Source organism: Amblyraja radiata, chromosome 10 (assembly GCF_010909765.2).
Source record: "Amblyraja radiata isolate CabotCenter1 chromosome 10, sAmbRad1.1.pri, whole genome shotgun sequence".
Lineage (NCBI taxonomy): Eukaryota > Metazoa > Chordata > Chondrichthyes > Rajiformes > Rajidae > Amblyraja > Amblyraja radiata.
In genome coordinates this window covers 3458654-3476990 of record NC_045965.1, presented here as the reverse complement: position 1 = coordinate 3476990, position 18337 = coordinate 3458654, and the positions used below count along the sequence as shown (strand labels likewise).

At 44.7% G+C, this 18337-nt stretch overlaps 1 long non-coding RNA gene across 1 annotated transcript in view; it reads right to left on the bottom strand.

Annotated features, from left to right (window-relative positions):
* LOC116977452 overlaps nucleotides 1-18337 on the bottom strand; it is a 72851-nt gene that overhangs the window by 37437 nt on the left and 17077 nt on the right. The window contains exon 2 of the long non-coding RNA XR_004413221.1: nucleotides 17394-17536. This is a non-coding gene — a long non-coding RNA (uncharacterized LOC116977452). The remainder of the gene's footprint in view (nucleotides 1-17393; nucleotides 17537-18337) is intronic.

Genomic DNA, 18337 nt, shown 5'->3' with positions numbered 1-18337 from the left:
ACGTGAGTGACTACGTGAAGAACCCCGCCAGGACGCATGCGTGTCATATCGCTACACGCATTGCAACGAGTCACAGCAGGGGGAACGACGTTCCCCTTAGCGGCAAAAATTGAAAGTCGGGAACAGCAGGTAAGGAGACTCTGCGTTCCAGAATTTGAAAGTCGGGAACAGCAGGTAAGGAGACTCTGCGTTCCTTCCACTTACCTTACAGGTGGAGACATGGACCATCAGGGAACTGCAAAACACTGAATGTTCCCAGTATTAACCAGTGTATTTGAAAACATGGCAGGGCCAGGGACTTGAAACAACAGAAAGTTCTGAAAGTCCTAACAGCGGGAATTACGGATTTCGCCCGCACAATAAACAAATAAGACATCATCATAGATTTGACTAATTTGAATACTTTCGTACTTTATATTCATTACTAGATGGGAACCTTTGTTACTGCTAAGCAATTGATTCCTAGGTTACTACATGGCAAGCATCGTATTAATAAATGCTTACTATACAGTACCCATTAGGGGTGACCACAGATGTTATTTACCACAATGGATCATCTGCGGTTCACCTTAACACAGTTCACATGTAAGTGACTTTGCTGAAAGAAAAGGTTACAGCCTTAATGGAGGCTTGCAGCAAAACAAAACCATCCATCAGATTGGTAGCAAGAATAATTGGCATTATAGTGGCTGCGTTTCCAGCCACACAAATCGGACCTTTACATTATCAAAAATTACAGAGGGCAAACATTCGTGCACTCAAAAATTATGGGGGTCATTCTGACAGACCAATGAAACTACCAACAGAGGCCACAATGGAACTTAAATGGTGGAAACATAACATTAGGCATTGTTCCGATCCAAACATTATCAGCTACCCGTCTATGGAACTACATACTGATGCCAGTGCACTTGGATGGGATGCTACCAATTCCATCTCCAGCTGTGGGGGAGATGGAATGCACAGGAGGCATCATTATTACAAACACTGGGCATAAACTACCTGGGAATGTTGAGTGCATTCCATGGCTTTAAGTCATATTGTTCTGGGTTATATCACCAGCATGTTAGACTACAAATTGACAACACCACCGTGGTAGCATATATCAACGATATGGGTGGAAACATATCGACATCATGTGACAATCTAGCCAACACAATTTGGCAATAGTGTATCCAGAGAGAGATATTTGGATATCAGCTACCTACTTACCAGGTAAACTGAATTTAGTGGCAGACAACAGGTCACGCTAATTCTATGAAAAACACTGAATGGATGTTGGATAAAAAATGTATTGCTGAAATTACAGCACGGTATGGAACACCAGATATCGACCTATTCGCATCCATGCTCTCACCAGTTATCGAATTATGTTCATGGGAACCAGAACCTGGGGCAGTGGTACAGATGCATTTTCGCTGCATTGGGGGATTATTTATTTATGCATTACCTCCTTCTGCCTCATCAGTCGGGTATTTAGGAATATACAGTAGAATCCGCGTCTGATATTTTGATAGTACCCGATTGGCCTACTCAACCATGGGTCCCGGTGATACACGACATGGTATTAGAACCATGCATCACCATCCATCATAGACCTAATTTACTGGTTCATCCCGCAACAAGGGGTAGTTACCCATGTCATGATTATATAAACCTATTAATTTATAGAGTTGAAAGCACCTCTACTACACCTGGGACTGACGGACCGAACAGTGGATATTATTTCAGCGGCCCACAGACAGTCGACCAAAAAAAAAAAACAGTACTTGGTGTCTTGAAGAAATGGGAAGTACTGTCACAACACTAAACATCACCCACAGATCTATGAACATCCCGTCTGTTCTGGAATTCCTGGCAAGCCTCCATTACGATGAGAGGCTCAGTCATAGTGCCATCAACTGCGCCAGAAGTGCTCTGTCAACATACCTGTGGCAAGGAATAGAGCGGCATTCTGTTGGGACACACCCTGGTAACCAAACTCATGAGGGGCATTTTAATGTTAATCCCCAAGAACCAGGTACTCCCAAATATGGGATGTGAGCATTGTACTGACCATGTTAAGAAACTGGTCTCCAGCTACAACTCTGTCCCTACAGAAACTGACTATGAAAACAGTCATGCTGATGGCCTTGGTCACGGCACAAAGGGTCCAGTCACTACAGAAACTAAGGCTGGACAACATGATTATTTCATCTGGAAATTTAACTTTTCACATCAATGAAATAGTCAAACAGAACAGACAGGGGTCAGCAGGCCTAAAAACAGAATTCAGGGCCTACCCTACAGATGGTCGTCTCTGTATTGTAACACACTTACTATTATATATGGAGTATACTAAGATCATCAGAGGGAAAGAAATGTCACTTTAATCAGCTACAAACCGCCACTCAATACAGTGACAGTCCAGACCATCTCTAGATGGCTAAACCAGGTCCTAATAAAGGCTGGAGTAGACACTAGCATTTTTAAATCTCACTCCACCAGGGCTGCAGCTACATCGGCAGCTATGAAGTTGGACGTTCCTATGGACCAAATCCTCAAGACAGCAGGATGGTCAACGGAGGAAACTTTCCAACGACTTTATAACAAACCAGTCATTGAACCTGGAACATTTGCAGAAACAAATTTAAGTTCTGTAATATAATTTACCCCCATAAATAGGGGCAATAATTGGTGTTAATATATTTATCGTTGGGTTTCAATATCGTATTGATGTCTAATGATGTTAACTCTATTCTCCCCATAATCAAGGCAGATGTGATGCATGGACTCGTTTCCACGGCATGAAATCACAGAGCTTTAAAATCTTCACGTAGTCACTCACGTGACTCCGAAGTAAAATAGTAAGATTAAACGAGAACTTACCAGTTTGAAGTTTGATCGTTATTTTATGAGGAGTAACGTTGAGGGAATACGTGCCCTCCGCTCCCACCCTTGATCATATACTCAACTGGTATCTCTTCTCTAATCTTACTATGTTTAGTCATTACAGTTATCTGTGATTTCACACCGCTGCTTTGAAGAATGACACGCATGCGTCCTGGCGGGGTTCTTCACGTATTCCCTCAACGTTACTCCTCATAAAATAACGATCAAACTTCAAACTGGTAAGTTCTCGTTTAATCTTACTATTAACCACCACGATTTGTCCTGCTCCTCGTCTTGTCCAACTTTCTTTCCCTCTCCTACAATCACTCTGTAGAAGGGTCTCGGCCTGAAAAGCCACCTATCCAGGTGCTGATGAACGTACTTTCATACACTCACTGTCATTTTCCCAAGACTTCCTGCCCTGCTTGTTGTTAAGATTGTTAAGAGTTTGGACACGCTAGTGGCAGGAAACATGTCCCCGATGTTGGGGGACTCCAGAACCAGGGGCCACAGTTGAAGAATAAGGAGTAAGCCATTTAGAATGGAGACGAGGAAACACTTTTTCTCACAGAGAGTTATGAGTCTGTGGAATTCTCTGCCTCAGAGGGCGGTGGAGGCAGGTTCTCTGGATACTTTCAAGAGAGCGCTAGATAGGGCTCTTAAAAATAGCGGAGTCAGGGGATATGAGGAGAAGGCAGGAACGGGGTACTGATTGAGGATGATCAGCCATGATCACATTGAATGGCGGTGGTGAATCGAAGGGCCGAATGGCCTACTCCTGCACCTATTGTCTATTGTCTAATGCTTTCTCTGCTTCCTGTTTACGTATTGTTAATCATCAAGATTGTAAAGACATGAGAAGAGAATGCCGGCCAGATAGCACTGCTGCTTGGGCACAGAGATGTTGCTGGGTCTCTTCCCCCCACCCCACACCCCCCCATCCATGGACGTTGCAAGGATAGTTATCCTTGGGATGTTTCAAGGAGACCAGCAGGGAGATAACCCAGCACTGCCCCTCCACTGACAACAACACTGCCCTGGTCTTCAAGCTTGCCAGTCTGACGAGAATGAGTGAGAACTGGCCAGGTCATACCTTCCACACACTCAAGGTCGGCTGCGGAAGGCTCCCCCTCGGGCCACAAAGATGGTCGGGCGAGGAGAGGATCGACGGTTCACTGAACAATCCACACAAAGGATGGATGGCTGGAGGCCCTACAGCAGCCTGGGGCTCGCCTAGATCAGGCTCCGCTCCATAAGACCGAGCACGCGGACCCAGACTTTGGAACTGGTGCCAAATCTGATCACTCGATAAAGAATGTGCAGGAAGGATTTACACTGGTTTAAACCGAAGATTGACATCAAAAGCCGGAGTAATTCAGCGGGTCAGGCAGCATCTCTGGAGAAATGGAATAGGAATACTTGAGGTTTGGGGTCGAGTCTGAAGAAGTTTCTCGACTTGAAAAAGAATGTCACAGAGGTTTGCACATGTGACAATTAGAGCAGCATTGAACCATATATTCCCTTCAGGGGAGGAGAATCTTAGCACATCTGTGGCCCGCTTTAGAACAGACTGCATGGGTACCCCGCGGGGGCTGCGTGCTGTGTGCTGCTCCCATCCAGAAGTAATAGTCAGCAGGGTAGTACTATGCAACCTCCCCAGAGTGTGTCCACTGCTCCCTGTTAGTTACAGTCGAGGTGACAGGAGGACACAGGAGTCGTTTAGTCATAAACAATACAACAGTCCCCACATTCACCTCCATCACACTATACACTTCACGCTGCCTCGGAAAAGCAGCCAAAGGCATGTCCCACCCCAGTCATTCCTTCTTCTACCCGCTCCCGTCCAGCAAGCTTGAAAGCAATACAGAGCACCACCAGACTCGGGAAGAGCTACTTCCCCTCTGTTATCAGGCTTCTGATAACCCCAGGCTAATTTCCTGATTGGTGCTGGCTGGCCCAGAACAATTCAATGTGCAGAAAAACTTTGTGCTCAAGTGTGTTGAATTTCAAGGCACAATATGTGGTTCTTACAAACGTCAAGTACAGGAACTTGACAGCACGCACCACCAGACTCAAGAACAGCTTCTTCCCCTCTGTTATCAATAGACAAAAGACAATAGACAATAGGTGCAGGAGTAGGCCATTCGGCCCTTTGAGCCAGCACCGCCATTCAATGTGATCATGGCTGATCATCCACAATCAATAGCCCGTTCCTGCCTTCTCCCCATATTCCCTGACTGCTATTTTTAAGAGCCCTATCTAGCTCTCTCTTGAAAGTATCCAGAGAACCTGCCTCCACCGCCCTCTGAGGCAGAGAATTCCACACTCACCACTCTCTGTGAGAAAAAGTGTTTCCTCGTCTCCGTTCTAAATGGCTTACTCTTTATTCTTAAACTGTGGCCGCTGGTTCAGTCCAATTTACCTCGACCCCATTGCAGACATTGGACTTGTCTCTGGAACTGATGCGCTACAATGCTGAGAACTATATTCTGCACTCTGTATCTTCCCGTTTGCTCTGCGTATTATACTTGAGTTTGACAGTCGTATTTACGTATCGCATATCTGACCTGTTTGGAGAGCATGCAGAACAAAAGTTTTCACTACCTGGGTACAGGTGACAACATTAAACATAAACCTGGACCTAATTGGGTAAACCACAGGATCAGGCAAGGTATATTACCGGACAATGGGATACTGTGTGTCACCGATGACTTCATCTAATTTCAAGACAAGCTGTTGGGAAAACCCATAATTACATGTTCAGGGACATGCCGTACAAAAGCCATTATAAGTTGCCGGCATCCATTTCACAACAGAGCTATTATTTGGCTAGATACTGGTGAAGATAAGAATTGGTCACCAGGTATTTAAATGCTATAAAGGCAGCAAGGAACACACACAAGGAAAGACCAGAGCCTACACAGGTGTTCTGAGGAATCGCATTGCAATGCCAAAACCAAAACCAATGCCCGAACACTTGTTCTGTTCTTTCAACTTAAAAGAATGAGAATCAAACAGGGTACAGAAGTGGCCACCAACATGTTATTGCCTAGTTTACTCCACTGCCCAAGATCAATGCTCCACCTCCCACAGCCTATTTAACCATTGGAATTAAAGGCCCTCACGGATAGAGTCTTCTCATTTCCAAAGTGTTACTAACTAACTAACCAGGTATTGCAATAATCCACATTACAGAATAAGAGTCAGAAATTGGAATGACAACAGCTGGCCTCATCTACAGCGACACTCAGAGTGCTGGAGTAACTCAGCGGGTCAAGCAGCATCACTGTAGAACATGGATAGGTGACTTTTTGGGTCAGGAACCTTGTTCAGACTCATTGTAGTTGGGGGGAATAATGAGTCTGAACAAGGGAATAAGAGTCTGATGAAGTCTCTGAACCAAAAACTATCCTATCCATGTTCTCCAGAGATGCTGCCTGTTGTGTTTAACTTCTGTTTTTATTTTACACTAAGGTTTGAGATCACATGAGCAGTTCAAAACTCCTTTGTACTGAACTTGATAAAATGTTCCAGCCTTCGGCTTGGAAACGTAACTCGATAATGTTGTCCTGCTGTAGAAACAAAGAACTGCAGATGCTGGTTAATAGGACAGTCTGAAGAAGGGTCTCGACCCGAAACATTACCTATTCCTTCTCTCCAGAGATGCTGTCTGACCCACTGAGTTACACCAGGTTTTGTGTCTATCTTCAGTTTAAACTAGCATCTGTAGTTCCTTCCTACACAAAGGTTTCACAGAGTGCTGGAGTAACACAGCAGGTCAGGCAGCATCTCTGGACAATACGGATAGGTAACATTTTGGGTCAAGACTCTTCTTTAGACTGACGTTTTGGGTCCAGATCTTCTCGATGCGAAACATCATCTATCCACGTTCTCCAGAGATGCTGCCTGACCCGCTGAGTTTCTCCAGCACTCTGTGAAACGTCAGCTATCCATGTTCTCCACAGATGCTGCCTGACCCGCTGAGTTACTCCAGCACTCTGTGAAACGTCAGCTATCCATGTTCTCCACAGATGCTGCCTGACCCGCTGAGTTACTCCAGCACTCTGTGAAACGTCACCTATCCATGTTCTCCACAGATGCTGCCTGACACTCTGTGTTTTAGTCAAGATTCCAGCACCTACAGTTCCTTGTGTCTCCTCATCTGCTGCGCTGTGCTTTTTTATTGAGTTCTCTCCCCTGTATTCCCACTCCCACTATCGACAGTGTTCGATACTGTGATCAGGGGGCATAAGTCATGTTGATGGTGATAGAGTTTAACTTGACATTTTTCATTCCCATAAAAAGGATTCCTTCAAATTCTGAAATGATGTTATGATCCTTTTTGAAAGGGAAAATACAGCAGACCAGACGTGAATTTGAAGTGTTCTTGTCGATCTGACAGGAAAGGGTTAAAAAATTTTTTTTCTTTTTCTTTTCTTTTCGTATGGCTGTATGGTAATTTGCATATCACTGTACCCTAATTGGTACGCGTGGCAATAAAATACTGTTGAAATCTTTGACCCGAAATGTCACCTATTCCTTTGCAGATTGCCGCTATCTAACCAGGTAACAGGGATTATTCTCAACCTGATCAATACTTCACTCTACTCTCGGCACCAGTTTAAATAGCACAAACCACCCTGGAGAAGATGAGACATTGTCATCTGGAGAATTTTCAAACAGCAAAAAAAGGGTCTGAAGAAGGATCTCGGCCCAAAACGTCACCTATTCCTTATCTCCGGAGATGCTGCCGGTCCTGCTGAGTTATTCCAGTCTATCTTGGGTTTAAACCAGCATCTGCAGTTCCTTCCTACACATGGCAAATAAAATGGTTGATGTGTGGTATTGTTTGGGGTGCAATGATTGTGCTAGATGCGATCAGTGTACATCGCAGTAACCATCAGTAAACGTGTCAGATGCTGCACATTCTGAGGCTGAGATTATCATCATGCCCACATTCCATATGAGTGAGACATGGCTGGCAATTTCAGACCGCAGTCACCAGGCATTGAGCTGACACAGAGACTGCCATTATACAAAACAAATGACAAAAAACACAAAGTGCTGGAGTTCTTAACCTGACCATGAAGGCGTTAAGTTGGAATGTGAAATCACAAGCTGAGAAGTGAGGTCAAATGCTATATTTGTGTGCATTGAATCGCAATAGACTTGACTATCTCACCAAACTGTACGATATATGTGTTGGAAGGAAATGCAGATACTGGTTTACACTGAAGATAGACACAAAATGTTGGAATAACTCAGAAGAATGGTCTGGACCTGAAAGGTCACCCATTCTTTCTCTCCTGGGATGCTGCCTGTCCCACCGAGTCACTCCAGCATTTTGCGTGTATCAAAGGAGTGCATTCCCTCTGACAATGTGCAGTGGCTGGGGAAGAGGGTGGGAGGGTCTGTAGAATAGCCCCCCTGGTCAAACGTGGAGATGATAACTGGCTCCAACTATGAAAGCTCTTCCAACATTCTGAATACCCACCATGCTACAGGAGTTGTTTCAGGCACATTCAAGAGTTTGGGAGTTCCACCATAATTCACCCATGCATTCTCCATTGGACACGCACCTCACACCGAACATAACAAGTAGGAGAAGGGCCTGAATCTACTCCTATGACATGAACTCATTGAACTCTGGGGAACATGGATAGGTGACGTTTCAGGTCGGGACTAAGGTCGGAGTCTGAAGAAGGGTCCCAACCCTAAACATCACCTATCCACATTCTCCAGCGATGCTGCCTGACCTGTTGAGCTACTCCAGCACTTTGTATCTTCCCATTCCTCTTGTATAATCTAGTTCTACCTAATAGGGTCCAGGAAGGGAGACTTTGTCCTGCCCCCACCTCTCTTTCAGCTTTCTCTCCACCCACCCTCACAATCAGTCGGACCCAAAATGTCTATGTCCTCCAGAGATGTTGCCTGACCCCTAGAGGTACTCCAGCACTCTCTAAAACGTCACCTATCCATGTCCTCCAGAGATGCTGCCTGACCCAATGAGTTACTCCAGCACACTGTGTCTTTTTTTGTAACCTAGCACCTGCAGTTCCTTGTCTCTTGAGAAGGGGCCAGTTGAGAACCCAGGTTCAGAATCTTTTGCCCTTACAATTATTTCTCAATAATATAATCAAACATGCTCTCTAGGAGTTATCTCTTTCACGGGTTATCTCAGAATTAAAGGACGGTCCTTTAGGAAGGAGATGAGGAGGAATTTATTTAGTCAGAGGGTGGTGAATCTGTGGAATTCATTGCTGCAGACGGCTGTGGAGGCCACGTCAATGGATATTTTTAAGGCAGAGATAGATAGATTCTTGATTAGTACGGGTGTCAGGGGTTATGGGGAGAAGGCAGGAGAATGGGGTTGAGGGTGAGAGATAGATCAGCCATGAATGAATGGAAGAGTAGACGTTTTGGGTCGATATCCTTCTTCAGAAGAAAGATCTCAATCCGAAGTATCACCCGTTCCGTCTCTCCAGAGATGCAGCCTGTCCCGCTGAGTTACTCCAGCTGTTTGTGTCTATCTTCAGCATCTGTGGAAGGAATAGTCGGCTGATATTTTGGATCATGACCTTCCTTCAGAATCTAATGTTTTCAATTGGGACCCTTTCTCGGGTGTCCGTTTCTGGAGAATATTTGTAGTGTGGTGGTTTCATCTGCCTCCTGCATCAACCTTCCCCACTGATGAGGATCATCCATCCACCACTACACTCTGTACACACTTGACCCAGAATTAAGGATGCCACAAACTAATTTTACACCGGATGAGTGAATTCCAGGGGCCAGTAATTTTAATACTTGCACATTTGAAGAGACTCCAAGTTGCTGAGAGCAGGCTGGAACCCCAGGGGCGACTTCCCTGACTTTACTCGGAAGCAGATGTCTTTTTGAAGAAAATAGGCTAGCAGGCACTGAAATCCTAACACTAAATATAGTCTGAAACCAAGGAATCTCAGCTTGTTTCCCCAGAGCTGAAACCAGCATGGCATGGATCATGTTCAGCTGAGGTTGGAATCTAAAGCAGGTGTGGACGCCAAGTCAATGCAACAACATCTAATGGAAAACGTAGGCACAATATTAAAAACAAAATTACACAAAAGTGCTGGAGTAACTCAGCGGGTCAGGCAGCATCTCTGGAGAACATGGATAGGTAACGTTTCACATCGAGAAGATCTGGACCCAAAACGTCAGTCTGAAGAAGAGTCTTGACCCAAAATGTTACCTATCCGTATTGTCCAGAGATGCTGCCTGACCTGCTGTGTTACTCCAGCACTCTGTGAAACCTTTGTGTAGGAAGGAACTACAGATGCTAGTTTAAACTGAAGATAGACACAAAACCTGGTGTAACTCAGTGGGTCAGACAGCATCTCTGGAGAGAAGGAATAGGTAATGTTTCGGGTCGAGACCCTTCTTCAGACTGTCCTATTAACCAGCATCTGCAGTTCTTTGTTTCTACAGCAGGACAACATTATCGAGTTACGTTTCCAAGCCGAAGGCTGGAACATTTTATCAAGTTCAGTACAAAGGAATTTTGAACTGCTCATGTGATCTCAAACCTTAGTGTAAAATAAAAACAGAAGGTAAACACAACAGAATGGTGGAGAATTGAACATTGATGAGGCTTACAGCTGGGGTGGTTCATATTCAGAAGTGATAGGAGCAGAATTAGACCTTTTGGCCCATCAAGTCTACTCCATTCAATCATGGCTGATCTAGCTCTCCCTGATCTAGCTCTCCCTGATCTAGCTCTCCCTGATCTAGCTCAACCTGATCTAGCTCAACCTGATCTAGCTCAACCCCATTATCCTGCCTTCTCCCCATAACACCTGACACCCATACTAATCAAGAATACATCTATCTCTGCCTTTAAAATATCAATTGACAGCCTCCACAGCCTTCTGTGGCAATGTATTCCATAGATTCACCATCCTCCGACTAAAGAAATACCTCCTCATCTCTCACAGAAAGCATTTGATAAGGTCCCACATAGGAGATTAGTGGGCAAAATTAGAGCACATGGTATTGGGGTTAGGATGCTAACATGGATAGAAAATTGGTTGGCAGACAGGAAACAAAGGGTAGGAATTAACGGGTCCCTTTCAGAATAGCAGGCAGTGACTAGTGGGGTACCGCAAGGCTCGGTGCTGGGACCGCAGATATTTACAATATACATTAAAGATTTAGATGAAGGGATTAAAAGTAACATTAGCAAATTTGCAGATGACACAAAGCTGGATGGCAGTGTGAACTGTGAAGAGGGTGCTATGAGGATGCATGGTGACTTGGACAGGTTGGGTGAATGGGCAGATGTGGATAAATGTGAGTTTATCCACTGGTGGCAAAAACAGGAAGGCAGATTATTATCTAAATTGAGTCAAGTTGGGAAAAGGGGAAGTACAACGAGATCTGGGTGTCCTTGTTTATCAGTCAATGAAAGTAAGCATGCAGGTACAGCAGGCAGTGAAGAAAGCAAATAGCATGTTGGCCTTCATAACAAGAGGAGTTGAGTATAGCAGCAAAGAGGTCCTTCTGCAGTTGTACAGAGCCCTAGTGAGTCCACACCTGGAGTATTGTGTGCAGTTTTGGTCTCCCAATTTGAGGAAGGACATTCTTCCTATTGAGGGAGTGCAGCGTTGGTTCACCAGGTTAATTCCCGGGATGGCGGGACTGTCATATGTTGATTGAATGGAGTGGCTGGGCTTGTGTACTCTGGAATTTAGAAGGATGAGAGGTTATCTTATTGAAACATATAAGATTATTAAGGGTTTGGACACGCTAAAGGCAAGAAACATGTTCCCGATGTTGGGGGAGTCCAGAACCAGGGGCCACAGTTTAAGAATAAGCCATTTAGAACGGAGATGAGGAAATACTTTTTCACACAGAGAGTTGTGAGTCTGGAATTCTCTGCCTCAGGTGGAGGCTGGTTCTCTGGATGTTTTGAAGAGAGAGCTAGATAGGGCTATTAAAGATAGTGGAATCGAGGGATATGGGGAGAAGGCAGGAATCGGATACTGATTGTGGATGATCAGCCATGATCGCATTGAATGGCGGTGCTGGCTCGAAGGGCCGAATGGCCTATTCCTGCACCTATTGTCTATTGTCTATTGTCATTGCACAAATCATTTTGCAAATCTCACATCTCAACACTTCAAGTCTTGCATCCAATTCTTCACTGCTTCATTTTTGTACTTTCCACTTCAGTTTAGTTTAGTTTAGAGATACAGCGCGGAAACAGCCCTTTGACCCACCGAGTCCGCACCGACCAGCATAAACATGAGGGACAATTTATAATTTTACCAAGTCAAGAAGCCCACAGACTCTACCACAGCATCAGCGTATCGTGTCATATCTTCATTATTACTTATGGTAGAATTGAACTGGTTGACATGATCTCGTACAGAGTATGTAGACTCTTGCGCACTTCACAACACTAACCACTACCTCAACAACTATGATCTGCAGTGATGTTTGTTTTGGTTGCATGATGGACTTCAGTTTTGCACTATTACAGTCTGCGTACCTGGTATTACTGACTAATAATGAATGGTATGGTTGATGAGTGTACATTGATCAGTGTACTATTGTGTTTACCGGCCTGTTTAGCTGCAGCAAGTCAGAATTTCATTCTCCCACTGTCGGTACATATGACCATTAAACACTCTCGACTCTGGGCAGAAGATTTATAGCAAGGCAGTTCCTCATTCAGTCCCCGCTGAAACATTCCACCCCGATTCCAGCAACAACACTGCTTTTGCCAAATTGTCAAGTGGAAAAGACCAGGCTCCAGATACGCCTCAGGTCTATAAATGTGTTGCCATTTTCAAGCAGCATCACAGCTGGATATCACAGCCCTGGAAACAGAGGGGTAGCTATTGCAATCTTTACTTTAGACTTTAGATATACAGTGCGGAAACAGGCCCTTCGGCCCACTGACTCCGCGCTGACCAGCGATCACCCCGTACTGATCTACTCATGTGGAACAATTTTGCGATTTTTACTGAAGCCAATTAACCTACCTTGATCGGACTGTCTTTGATCGGACTTTACTGGCTTTACCTCAATGCACAAACGTTATTCTCTTGATCATGAATCTGTACACTGTGAATGGCTCGATTGTAATCATGTATCATCTTTCCACTGACTGGTTAGCACGCAACAAAAAGCTTTTCAATGTACCTCGGTACACGTGACAATAAACTAAACTAAAATAAAATAAACTACATGTCTTTGGAATGTGGGAGGAGACCACAGCACCCGGAGAAACCCCGCGTGGTCACAGGGAGAACGTACAAATTCCGTACATACAGCAAACCCGGATGTCTGGTGCTGTAAAGCAGCAACTCTACCACTGCGCCACTGTGCTGCCCTTTCGTAGAGGGGCAGCACACCCAGTCATAGAGTCATAGAGTGATACAGCATGGAAACAGGCCCTTCGCCCCAACTTGCCCTCACCGGCCAACATGTCACAGCTACACTAGTCCCACCAGCCTGTGTTTGGTCCACATCCCTCCAAACCTGTCCTATCCATGTACCTAACTGTTTCTTAAACGATGGGATAGTCCCAGCCTCAACTATCTCCTCTGGTAGCTTGTTCCATACACCCACCACGTATGAAATAGTTACCCCTCAGATTCCTATTAAATCTTTTCCCCTTCACCTTGAACCTATGTTCCCGGGTCCTCGATTCCCCTACTATGGGCAAGAGACTCTGTGCTACCTGATCTATTCCTCTCACGATATTATACACCTCTGTCAGATCACCCCTCATCCTCCTGCGCTCCATGGAATAGAGACCACTTCAAGGAATAGAGGAACAGATTCCAACTTGGCCTGCTCCTACCACACCTTGTGTGTGCTGGGTGCGCTGGGAGCGCTGCAAAGATTGGGAAGAAAGGGAAGTCCTGAACTATTATCTACCTCAATGGGGACACTTGGATTACCCTTGAGCGGGCTTTGCTGGCTTTACCTTGCACTGAACGTTATTCCCTTATCATGTATCCATACACACGGAATTGTAATCATGTATTCTCTTTCCGCTGACTGGTTAGCACGCAACAAAAGCCTTCCACTGTCCCTCGGTACATGTGACAATAAACGACACTGAACTTGGAGTAGGGAGGCGGGAGGGGACAATGTGGTGGGAACAATCGGGATGGAACACGGGCAAGTTATACACAACAACGAGGAGGAACAAGGCCAATGGAAATTGAAGGAGATGTCCACGGAAATGCAAGGCAGGTGGCAAAACTGATAGCAGGCCTGGTGTGGGGAAGGAAACTAGGCCCCAGCCTCAACAGCAACTGATGTATCCGTGTAGGGGAAGGGTGCAACCCAAACTGAAGTGGTGGAAACTCAGAGCCTGCCTCTCACACACAACACTCCGGGGAAAGGGGGAGAGAGGGAGGGAGAGGGGCAGGGAGAGAGGGGGGAAAGAGAGAGGGGGCAGTGAGAGGAAGAAGAAGACAGACAGTGAGAGAGAAGAGACAACGAGAGAGAGAGAGCGTGACAGAGAGGAGAGAGGGAGGGAGAAGTGAGAGTGGGAGGAGACGAGAGGGAGAGAAAAAGAGGGAAGAGAAAGAGGGAAGGAGAAGGAGGAAAGAGAATGAGGGAGAGAATGGAAAGAAAGAGAGAGAGAGAGGGAGGGAGAGACAGACAGCGTGTTTCTCTCTCCTCCAGTTTGAGCAGCATCTCTAATTATGTGGAGCAGCCATGAGGGAATGTAGTGGCAATTCACAGAAGCTGCTCTGAGCTTTGCTTTGTATTCCTCAAAGCACTTCAAAGGAAGTCAGAATGTGCTGGGAATACGAGGGGTGCAGTCCTGCAAGGCTGCCTCAAAGAGGTAGGGAGAGGGCCCTGTTCCGCTGAGGGGCCTGGGATGATATATATTCCACAGAAGGCAGCTGAGGAGCATGAAAAGAAGATGAGAGGCAGGCTGTAATGAGAGAGTGGAGAGAGTGCCGAGCGCTCACTGTGACTGGGGACATGTGCAAGTCTGTAATTTAAATAGCATGATTAGGACAGGGAGATGAAACACCAAACAACTGCGGTGCGGAGACAAGGCTGGCAGCCGTTCTTAGATGAGAGGTTTGGTGCCTCTCATTTGACAGTAAATTAAATATATATTGCAGTTGCCAAAAAAACTAGCTGTTTTGTGGCTGAATAATTACATCTGTCAAATAATGAGGAGATATTCTAAACTAAGCTCATTACCTACACTCATTTTCTTTACTCTTAACGGTAAATTATTTCCACTGTGACATCTCCCTGATTAGTTTGAACGTTGGTCAATATGATCGGCACGGTGGCGCAGCGGTAGAGTTGCTGCATTACTTAATATCGCCGGGTTCGATCCTGACTACGGGTGCTGACTGTACGGAGTTTGTACGTTCTCCTCGTGACCTGCGCGGGTTTTCTCCGAGATCTTCAGTTTCCTCCCACACTCCAAATACCTATAGGTTTGCAGGTTAATTGGCTTGGTATAAATGTAAAATTGTCGCTAGTGTGTGTTGGATAGTGTTAATCATAAGGGCATAAGGGATAGGAGTTGAATTACGCCATTCGACCCATCAAGTCTTCTCCTCCATTGAATCAAGGCTGATCTATTTCTCCCTCCTAACCCCATTCTCCTGTCTTCTCCCCATAATCTCCGACTGCATGGCCTGTGACAAAGAATCCTATAGATTCACCACCCTCTGACTATAGAAATCCCTCCTCATCTCCTTCCTAAAGGAACGTTCTTTAAATTTGAGGCTATGACCTCTGGGCCTAGAATCTCCCACTAGTGGAAACATCCTCTCATCCAGCGAGTAGAGACCCAGTGTCGTCAAATGCTTATCAGATGTTAACCCACTCATTCCAAAGATCATTCTCGTAAACCTTGTCTGGACCCACATTTTTCAGTGAGTCTGATTCAGAGACAACTTCTTCAGTCAATTTGTCACTCAGATAACTTCAGCAGCTGAGAGAGTGCGGAGGTTGTCTTCAGTATAAAGTCAACACCATCCATGTGAAGGCCCACCTTAACTTCATGGAAGATGTGGATACTTTGATGAAAATTTCTAACATTCTGGGTGCGTTTAAGATTAAAGATACAGTGTTCAATCAGACCCTTTGGCACACCAAGTCCACGCCGACCAGTGAACGGCCAACACTCGCACTATTCGACACACTAGGGACAATTTACAATTTTACTGAAGGCAATTAACCTACAAAACTGTACGTCTTTGGAGTGTGGGAGGAAAGCGAAGCACCCGGAGAAATCCCGCGCGGGTCACGGGGAGAACGTACAAACTACGTATAAACAGCACCCATAGTCAGGATCGAACCCGGGTCTCTGGTGCTGTGAGGCAGCAACTATACTGCTGCACCACTGTGCTGCCCTCTGCCAATGTACATGGTGAGCCCAAGTGTCAGATATTTGATCATAGCCACCTTACAGCAGAGTCATTGTCCTTTTACTTTTGTATACTTACATAGAAATGTTTTTAGAAGAATAATATAGTATTAGTTGGAGTAATAATGGTGCGGGCTTACTTTAATTCAATTTAAAATACTGCACAGACTCTACTATTCAAAGACTAAACTGAATAAGATCTTTCCAAATGTATCTCCTATTTGTGACAAATGTCTCCTTCAAGAAGCAACTATAACACATTCCTTCGCCTCTTGCATAAAATGACATAACTTTTGGAGAGGAATTTTTGAAAATTTCTCAAAAACATTAAAAACAAAACTGGACCCCGACATGGAATTGATTATTCTAGGTACGTCAGAAGCCTGCTCAGAGCTATCAATATTTCACAGATGTTTCCTCAATTATGGTCTGATAACCGCAAAAAAACTAATACTCAAATTTTGGTAACATACATCTGCCCCTACTCTCAAAATGTGGATTACAAACATGTCTGAGATGCTACATCTTGAAAATATGAGACTTGTCTTAGCAGAAAAACCAGAGCATTTTTCAAAGACATTGACACCATTCATTGATTTACTACAAGGATAGTATGATGCAATTGTGGAGTTAAATCTAATTATGGGTTGGGTGATGAGTGGGGAGGGATGCGAGGCAGGTATATCATCACCTTTTGTTTTTCTTTCTGTTTGTGTCTTTTTATTTCTCTACGTCTTTCTTATTTCTTTTACTTACTCACTCTTTGGGTACACCACTCTGGTAGTCCAGGGGTTCTATCCTTGCACACTCCACTTTCTCTCTCTTGCTTTTTCTCTCTTCTTCTCTCTCATCCTTAGTTAAAAATTAAAATTGAAGCTGTACAATAACTGTATTATGTCATATGCCGCTGGTTATATTTTTGTACACGGCATCTAATAAATAAAAAAATTAAAAGAATATTTTTTTTTAAATAATGGTGCGGGCTTAGTGTCTTTTCAATTGAATGGAGCTCTGTTAAATGGGCAATATTGATTTAATTGTATCTTTCATGATGATTCTGCACTATAAAACCACAAAGACAAAGAGTCTAAAAATTTGCAATCAATTGTCTATATTTGCTGACCTTTTACTGTAATCCACAGAACATGGTGTTATGACAAAACTCCTTTGAAGGGAGTGGGCACCTTCATCGCAGAGTTGAAACATTCTTCTGGACCAACCACTTGCTTCTTTGTGCCCCATAGTCCAAGATCCTTTTGCGAGCGGCTGTGGAATTAGACAATTCGAGATCTTAGTTGGATCCTGAAGTTATCACATCATATTTAACAGAGGTAATGTTGGCAATGACTGTGCATTGAACACAAGGTGATGTCTGGCAGCTTGACAAGTCTGTGTGTAAAATAATCATGTCACAGTGAAGCAGTAATTGTTGCCAATAGACTGCCCAGTGTTCACTAAGTACTTGCTGAAACATTACTCCAGAGTCATTTACTCGCTATTAAACATGTTCAGTTACCGAGTTCCGTCTCAACTGCATTCTAATTTTCTGAAGATAGACACAAAATGCTGGAGTAACTCAGCAGGACAGGCAGCATCTCTGGACAGAAGGAATGGGTGACGTTTCGGGCCGGGACCCTTCTTCAGGACTAAGTTACAGCCCAGTCTCATATTTTGCTCCATTTCCAACTGTTAGTTTAGTTTCGAGATACAGCACGGAAACAGGCCCTTCGGCCCACTGAGTCCGTGCCGACCAGCGATCCCCGCACATTAACACCACCCTACACAGTTTTTACATTTACACCAAGCCAATTAACCTACATACTTGTGTGTCTTTGGAGTGTGGGAGGAACCCGAAGATCTCAGCACGCAGGTCACGGGGAGAACGTGCAAACTCCGTACCGACAGCACCCGTAATCAGGATGGAACCTGGGTCTCTGTCACTGTGAGGCAGCAACTCTACCGCTGCGCCACCCTGCCGCACTATTAAAATAACTCAATTCTAAAACCTACACTCACTACTTTTTAAACCCATCATTGATTTACTTGTGTGCAGGTTAATTGGCTGGA